This window comes from Pieris brassicae, chromosome W, assembly GCF_905147105.1.
Source record: "Pieris brassicae chromosome W, ilPieBrab1.1, whole genome shotgun sequence".
In the NCBI taxonomy this organism is placed as follows: domain Eukaryota; kingdom Metazoa; phylum Arthropoda; class Insecta; order Lepidoptera; family Pieridae; genus Pieris; species Pieris brassicae.
In genome coordinates this window covers 1363686-1373118 of record NC_059679.1, presented here as the reverse complement: position 1 = coordinate 1373118, position 9433 = coordinate 1363686, and the positions used below count along the sequence as shown (strand labels likewise).

Sequence of the window (9433 nt, the reverse complement as noted above, 5' to 3'; positions counted from 1 at the left end):
ATATCTTAAATACTACTTACACCTATTCACACATACATAATATTATTTAAGTGAGCTGTTGGTGTATTGCGCACCTTCAGCTATTAACATTTTGGAACACACGTGAGCCGTGTCAGCAGTTGGTCAATTTTAAAATGAAATCTGAACAAAAGTTTTTATTAATCAATAGATCCAAAGATTTTACTACAAACAAACATTTCCTTTTGAAATTATATTGAATTAAAATGATATTTTATTTTAAAAATATTAACATTTAAACACATAAGTACAGAGAACACACGACACTCTTAAAGACAATACATGCACGGGCATCAATAACAGCAGTGCACAACGTTTTATGAAAAACAGTACAATGATAGAAAGGAAATAGTGTTACAAAAATAAACGACAATAAACTAGTTTGAAAAAAAAAATTGCAATTTAAATATATACATTTATATGATTAATAATAAACGGCACAAATATAAGTCTTTCCTCAACTTCTGGTGGAAGGTGTTTCTAGTCGTCGGTTAAAGTATGGGGAATCCATCTGGTACAAAGCTTCCTGACGCCTAAATGTTCTTGTAATCTTTTTTGAACTTGACTCAATACCACTGCCTAGGCTTGCCCGTATCTGCTGATAACTCACTCTCTTATCTTCCTCTATCATGCGTCGCACAGGACTGATGTTATCTTCAGTACTCGCTGTTAAAGGACGTCCCTCATGCGGATCATCATTGCGATTGTAATGTCCACGCAAAAACTTGTTAATCCAATTGTAAATAGTGGCACGAGATGGGGCTAATCGAATCTCGGCCTATAATAGCTTTGTTGTTGAGTAAGCCAACTACGAAAGTCATACGGAATCATTGACCGAACATTTTCTCGCGTTAGGTTCACTTTATCGTGTAACAAGATTAGATTTGCCACCAATTCACAAAAACAAATGACAAATGAATGGAAAATACTACATTAGGTTACCAAAGCGTTCTAAAATTTAATTAAAAAAAGTTTTCATTAGCAATGTTTCTAACTGGCCAGTTATAAACATTTTCAGTGTTACGCACCTATATCTAATAAAAAACAACAAATTTAGCAGCATGTTACGCTTAAGAGACGGAGACTTATAAAATGGATCAGCCTAGCATATAAAATAAAAAAAGTCTTTTAATTCTTATTTATAAAACAAGAAGTTAGATTAAGTTAGTTTGCTTACATGCAATTATTAGCTTTGTTAGTAATTAAGTTTGTATCCTAAATTTACTTAGTTTTTCCTTAATCTTACTATTACACTATTATTCTTCATTCTGTAAGAACTCCTCTCTAGGTTCACCTAAGATCCTCCTCCAAAGATAGTCAGTCCTCTCTAGATTGGGCTACTTGAATCCAGTTGGAACCAGCTGTTTTTATGATGTCGTCTTCCCACCTAGTCACAGGTCTACCTCTCTTTCTTTTTCCCTGTGGACCCGCCCATGTGGTCACCGTTTTCGTCCACCTCTTGTCACGTAGACGCGCCACACCCACCTCCATTTTTGTGACTGAGCGTGTTCTAATACATTGCTTGCCTTGGTTATGTTTCTATTTATACTGATTTTTTGAATCATTCTAATGCCTCTCATGTATTAATATATAATATATTATGCTTTGCTATAGATTCAAAGTATTTATGAACAACACACACACACAATTAACAATATTTTTAAGCTACATCGTAATAAATGGTGCGTTTTACCCATGGGAATGTAAGTGCGTGCTCCTATTAACTAAAAACAAAGACAAATCTTTGTTTTTAATTTATTTTATTATTATTAATTACGTGATTAATTAAGTGATGTAAAATTACAAGCATTTCATATTTTTTAAACATTTATAATATTACATTATGTTACCTATACTTATGAATAAATGATTTAGACTTTTTAAATTGCAAAGCGATCGTTCCGGCTATACGGCTGGAACACTAAACATTCATCGGACATATACAAAATATTTGGCAATATATCCGGAATATAATTGAGGTTCATAAGTGTACATTGTACTACGTATATGAATAAATTTTGATTTAATAATAATTAAATAGACATTTTAAAAGTTTGGTCGCTGTTTATATTTAATGCTGGCAGCATTTCCCTGCTGTATACTTCCTGTTCAATCGTAATAAATCCGAATTCATTCCACCGTATTCTCCAGATTTGTCCCCAGCGACTTTTACCTGTTCTCAGACCTCAAGAAAATGCTCGCTGGTCCACAATTGCACTGATGATGAGGTAATCGGCAAACTGAAGCCTTTTTGAGGCTAAACACAAATCGTACTATAAAAATGGTATATACAAATTGTATGACCGCTATAATCTTTGTATTGCATCTCGAAGGCTACATATCTATATATGAACTAGCAGATCCGACAGACGTTGTCCTGTCTTAAATATAAATATTGATTTCGAATTGGTACAATTTACTAAAAATGCTTTATGATACACAACATTCATTGTTGGTTTTTCTGGCGCGTAAATAAATAGTTTTGTTGGTTTTCCGACATGCGAACAGGCCACATATAACTGTGACAGACCATGTGAAAAACATGGATTTTATACAATATTAATGCCATAAACAATTAACAACTGTTATTGATTTTATCAATATAATAAATCCGATCGATGCATTTATTTTAAACGATATTCATTTTTCTTACATCCTCTTTGGCGAAATTTGCAGCATTCTGTAAATTTTATCTAAAACGCCATAAGGTTAATTCAAAAAAGTTTGAATGAAATGAAAAAAAAAATATCATAACAAAAGTATTCTTAAATTTTCAAATTTCCCGCGAATTTTTTTAATTTTTTTCTTTCAAAAGAACCTTCTCCTGAAAAAGAATTAGCGAAATCAGTCCAGCCGTTCACGCGTGATGCCGTGACCAAGAGAAATAGGGATTCATTTATATATATTATTTGATTATTGCAAATAATATTTTTCTATGTAAGCCTACTTACTTTTCAGCCTATTCTTCGAGCGAGGAAAGCACTGCTCTGGCTTCAGGGGTACCATCACGAGCCAACATATATCTGTAATTGGCGCCTGTGTTCTTGAACCCCTCAACCCAAGAATGTAGATTGAATCTCTATATATATAAAATTCTTGTGTCACAATGTTCGTTCCCATACTCCTCCGAAATGGCTCCACCGATGCTTATGAATGTTTTTATGCATATTCAGTAAGTCTGGGAATTGGCTACCATCTATATCTCAAACCCCGTGATATAAGTGATAAGAGGTGTCCAGCCCAATTTTTTTTTATGAAACAGCACTTACAACCCTTAATTGTCACGCCTCTACGATTAACCCCTATCTTATTATATATAGGATATTTTTATTGAACTAAAAAAATGTTTCCTGGAAATAATATACATGGCAAAACAACGGTTGCCGGGTCAGCTAGTAAAAATATAAATATTATTTACGTACATTATCCGCGTTCAATAGTCACGTGTTGCGACCTTAGTGTATAGATTACACTCATTAATGTCATCTTATATTTAGTATCAATTGAGACGTCATTTTGTTAAGACTTAAAGGTAATATTTTAATTAATTTCATTTGCAACCCCAGCTGTGCACCAATAGGCTTTCTTTCCATGTGAGCATTTAACATTCCCTCGAACGGGGATGGAAAACATCGTGAGGAAACCAGCTTGCTTTAGACCCAAACAGTCGACGGCGTGTGTAAGGCATTATTATGTATTATTTTATAAGTTCAAAAGTCAAAAGGTATGGGACCTTTTAGTAGTGCATCTATTTATCTAAGACTATGTTTATTTAGTAGCAAAGATTCGAAGTGTTATTGATTTATTTCTTGTTTATTAAAAAATAGCGAATTTCCAACGAATTGAGCGTATGTAGTAGTTTAAACTGAAATGTTAAATATATTAATATTATTCAAAAAAACGTCGAAATATATATTTATGTCCTGTAATTTTATATAACTTTTAACTTTGCTCAAGTATGCATAACTCACTTGTAAATCACGAATGAGCTCTTCCTACAACAACTAGATGCATCGCTAATTCGTAGCATGACATCGAAAAACGAGACAGTTTATGTTCCCACGTGACCTTAGCGGTAATCAAATTACGTTCGTTTAATTTGTATGAAAATTCGTTCCATGAACGCTCGGCTGAACCAACATTGCACCGTTGCGCCTTCTAACTATGACAGAATACGCGATTCTAAAAAAGTTACTTTTTGTCCAACTTCTTTATAACGAACGTGTCCAGATAATAGTTTAGAACATATAAAATTCAATATTTAAAATAAAACTTATCTAATATAGGGAAATAAAATTTATTTTTTATATTTCGGATATTTTGAGTTTAGAAAGTGTGATTATAAATAAATTATTAAAATATCAACGGAGATGAGAAACAAGACGGCATTGCCCTTCTACCGACTTCGTAGATGACGAGTTTATAATTTGCTATAGATCAACGACTTTGATTCGTTGACGATTTCAGATTTCACACTGAAAACTACGTTCAATAACATTCAATTAATTAATTAATTACGGATATATAATAAAAATGTAATTCCCCAATATATCATACTTTAATATAAACCAGCTCACGCCCGCATTGATTTTGTGTATTTTAACAGTCTCTTGGGATATTGTAATCTGTATTTTAGGTAAAAAGTGCAAAAATACTCACCGCCTGGTTCTTCAGTTTACAATAAATAAGAATGCTTTATCACTAGTAGATATTTATTATAATATAACTTTTCCTCATTATGTTTTTCAATTGTATTATTATTCTCCACTTATCGTTGTTTAAATAAACATAGGTATTTATCAAATTGATAATGTGTCACGAATAAGCCATTGGAAACAATTATAATAACAGTATTTATTTAGTTAGGATATCGCCATAAAGATATAAACATATGTATATTCCTATATATCATTGTCTCTCAATTCAGCGAACTTGTCAGGCTTAAGCTGTTAAGAAAATATAATTATATATATTATATGAAATAGTTAACGTATAAACTAAATTTGTACAATTTGAAGGAATTCATTTTTATTATTAAATACAATAATAATTTCGAGTATAAGTTGATATGTAGTATCTTTTGCAAAGGGTTTGAACAACACTAACCCTATCATATTTATAAGTTTAAAAATTTGTACAACTATAACTAAAAAACTGAAATTTTGGAAACATCACAGTATTGAAAGCTTTTATCAAAATTTGCCGGAAACGTTTAAAAATAATAATTGTCAACTATCATAGCGCCAGAAAACTTTATGTTTAAAATATACCAAAATAATGTTTTTTTAATAAATAAAGTTATCGTTCTTTCATTCGGTCTTGCGATGCTGAAACGTTTCAACTTAAGGAGGTCACGTACGCAAAAATGCTATTGACTTTAGGTACCTAAACTCATCTCTCTATTCAACTTTTCTTGCGAATTGAATTCCTGTGTGATGCCATCAAAAACATTACTTGTAAAAAAACAAAATTGCAACGTTGTTCCTCTACCGTAAAAAGTTGTGAGATACCTGTAATCCATACTTACGCTCTCTTTAATCGGCAGCTCATGTCCAAGCGTCGTGGTCAGCAACGAAGCATCTAGAGCAGACTATCTGTTTCTACCGGTTTCTGTCCAGCGCCTCTATTACGACAGTGTACAGTTTTCAGGACGATGAGTTGATGAGACTTTCACTTGACGGTACACTTGGTTGGTGAACGGCCACGTGATGTTTTGCCTTCTGTGTTACCTACCACGATCTGATTCTCCAAGTTCTCATCGCCTCTGCGCATTGTATGACCGAAATAAGATACGATTGGTAGATAGTGACCATATCAGTATTAGAAATCTTTTGTGTTTTAAATAAATACATTGACTTGGCCATCGTAGCAAACACAATATTCAATTACATTGTTTTGTGCGATTCAGGATTCTAACTTTATCCACAACGAAGTTAAAGGGGTCGAAAATGGCCTGAACTCAAGAAAAAGATAGTATGGCCCAGTTTATTTTTTGCTCGACATGGCGAGCGCATCGCCTTGCCACCAAATTAACTGATATTATGAAACTTCTTTCACTCCTTGAAGGTCGTGTCTAGTACATTAAATATAATAATGACATAATGTCATTCAAATTATAATATTAAAATAAAGGTCATTTGTATTCACAGAGTAGAGCAAGATGTGACAGTGACTGTCTAATGATGATTTTTGTTTTTGCACAGTTACTCTAACAATTAAAATATTATTTGAAATTGCTTTTTCCAGGTATCCATGTCGATAATAATAATGATGAACGCCATCACGTGAGTTTTCCTTTTTATTTTTAACTTAATTTCATAAAAAATAAATTCTAGAAGAAGAAGAATTTGGGTTCCAAAAAGTTAACTTTATGTAAATTGCGTCATATCGCCTGCCAAATGTTGATTAATTCAATTTATTTTACTTATGCTATAAACAACACACTTGTTTCTACTAAATCTTAATATTAGCAACAAGGTAGGATTGGTAAAAGCAAAAGTAAATAATAATAGCAAATGATTAACACGTCTTGGCGTCTCTATGGAGCTGCTTTTCGAGTTCTAAAATATATTATTTTTAGGTTATTTCTCAGCATATTCCTTTTCACATCTGTCTATGGTCTGGACGGCTCTGGTAGTTGGCTGAATAGTTTTTCAAACATGGGTCCTGGGTGAAAAATCTTGATTTGAGACCTAATATAGGTAATTTTCATCTAATAACTTTAACTACTAGTTACAGTGCATTTAATTGGGTTTGATTATGATGATATCTTCCAGATTGGTTGGTATAAAATTATCAATGTTCACTGAACCGAAAGTCTGACCCATACCTTAATATAGGAAAAAAACGTTATTATTTTCATTTATTACAAATTGTAATAGCCTTTACGCCTAGAAAACATATGTCAGTCAGCGAACATGAACATCTTTTAAATACATTGTCTATTCACTGAGACATCATGTACGATTACGATACTCCAACTTAAAACTTGTTGTAATATTTAAATTTCGCGCCTTTTGCTTCATTGACTTGATTTGTCTTTTATTTCAAGCCTGTTACTCGTTTGTCTTTGCCCTTCTCTTTACTCTGTGAACTTTACTAGCCAATGTGTTGTTCTTTTTAAGCCAAATAAAGTTCAAGATATTTTCCACATATAAAACAACTTGTTTCCATTAAATCTTAACGAGACCAATAAATAATTCAAACCGAACCTAATGAAGGATATTTAACGCGTAGAGATGTTGAGTCTCTCTGCATCTTCTACCGCATTTACCATTCAGAAGAGTTATTCGGTCTAATACCCGCAGCTGAGTTTCATTATCGGACGTCAAGGCAAAATACAAAGTACCATCCGTATCACCTCGACAATTGAGCGTTTTCTAAGGCAGTTTTTGCCACGCACCACCACTATGTGGAACCAGCTGCCCACTGAAGTATTTCCGAACCAATTCGACTTAGGGTCCTTCAAGAAAACAGCGTACCAATTCTTAAAAGGCCGGCAACGCACTTGCGAGCCTTCTGGCGATGTGAGTGTCCATGGGCGGCGGTATCGCTTAACATCAGGTGAGCCTCTTGGCCGTTTGCCTCCTATTACATTAAAAAAAAAACATGAGAACGAACGTCCACTACATGTCCCAATGGAGCTCGTTATTGCGAATGTACCAGGGGGCATTGACAATTCCCTTGAGTAGTTTGTTCTGAAATCATTGGATTATTCGTGACTGCTACTGGTGCACTCAGTTGGCAACCATAGATGCATCAGGACTTTTTTATAGATTTTGATTTACGGTTACCTTTTCAATTCGCAGCCGTTCATGTTTCACGGCCACGGGCGAAGTTGGTGAATGCGGATCATATTACAACTGTTATGATGCGCCCCAGGATGATATAGGGTACTTATATAGTTTCTAAGTTAATTTTTAATATTATATTAGTGTATATGTCTTACATAAGTTATTGTTATTTCCAGAAGCACATCCGGATGTTTACACTACCTTCATGTCTGCTGTATAAATGTGCCTACCGATGATGAGGATTTAGAAATTTAAAACTTAATTTAATGAAATGTTTTAGGTAGCATAATGCTCACTAAACAATAGTTCATTTAATCTATAATTACATTTACAGCCAGTTTTAAAGGGCGATAAACTCTCCCTCTTTAAATCGCCATTTTAGTTTACAAGAGACGCGTTAATCTATAATAATTCTCATGAGACAGCGAAATATAGTGAAGTGTATTAAAGTGAACGGGATACAAAATGGTGTCTTTGTTCTGTGTTATGAAACATCTTGTTTATGTTCTAATATGTACAAAATTGACAAAAACTGCAGAAGACGAACTAAACATCAAAAGAAACTTTAACTCTGACAGGAATTACCGTATTAAACGGGAATTAATTACAATATTCATATAAGACGTTGTCGTGGTTTTCAGCACCAGGTATCTATGCGAATTACAATATATTTCAATGAATGTTATTGAAATGTCATTACCTATAAAGAAAACAAAACTTGGAAGCTATACTGCCGTTGGAGCTTAAAATAAATATTATCAGTAGAATCCTTTTACCTAATATAGATTGTTTTTATTTCCGTATACTACACACAATTGACGTGGACAAACAACAATTTTATACCTTATATCTTCACGTCATTTTCCCGGTAGGCCGACGATCTTGCAAAAGTCCTGACAACTCTCTTGCTTCATCCACTTTCATGACATCCACCATGTATGCTCGAATATGGCTACTTTTAATTTGTACCTTCTCTTGTATTGTTTCGTTGTATATCCTACTTAAGTGCTCTCATTCATCCGTCAGGCCTTGTACAGGGTGACCTTGTGTCTGAGAGACATTTGACTCCTTTTATTTAGGAGGAAATGAAGGCGAGAGAGGACAAAATGGGCCTTCTTGCGAACGGCGGCTATGTGCTTTCGGAAAGACATGCCGCTATCGAGCGTGACTCCTAGATATTTAACGGACTTTTGCCATGGAATGGCTTGCCCGTATAGGGTTACCTCTGTCTTGAGGTGAAATTTATCCCTAGCGATAGCACCGGGGTTGCCCCTGGCAAAGAGAACTGCTACGCTTTTCTCGGGATTTATTTGGAAGCCCCATTTCCGAAACCATTCGCCTAACGACGTGGTAGTGGTCTGGAGTCTGTCCACGATGACACCTCTATCTTTGTGGGTGGTATAGAGAGCGGTGTCATCGGCATAGAGGGCTAGCTCTACATTGGGAGCCCTAGGGATGTCGCCGGTATACAGCGTGAACAGAAGGGGCGAGAGGACCGAGCCCTCAGGGACTCCGGCCATGATGGGGCGAGGAGACGATAACGTTCCTTCTACGCGATAGCGCATTGAGCGGTCGGACAAGAAGTCGTGTACGATACGCACGAGTCTTAGTGTCACATTAAG

At 34.6% G+C, this 9433-nt stretch overlaps 1 long non-coding RNA gene across 1 annotated transcript; it reads left to right on the top strand.

The window, feature by feature from the left end:
- Positions 1-5783: 5783 nt before the first annotated feature.
- On the top strand, positions 5784-8897 carry LOC123718362. The gene is made up of 4 exons (XR_006755009.1): positions 5784-6302; positions 6599-6719; positions 7827-7910; positions 7988-8897. It is a non-coding gene; the product is annotated as an uncharacterized LOC123718362 (long non-coding RNA).
- The last annotated feature ends 536 nt before the right edge of the window (positions 8898-9433 follow it).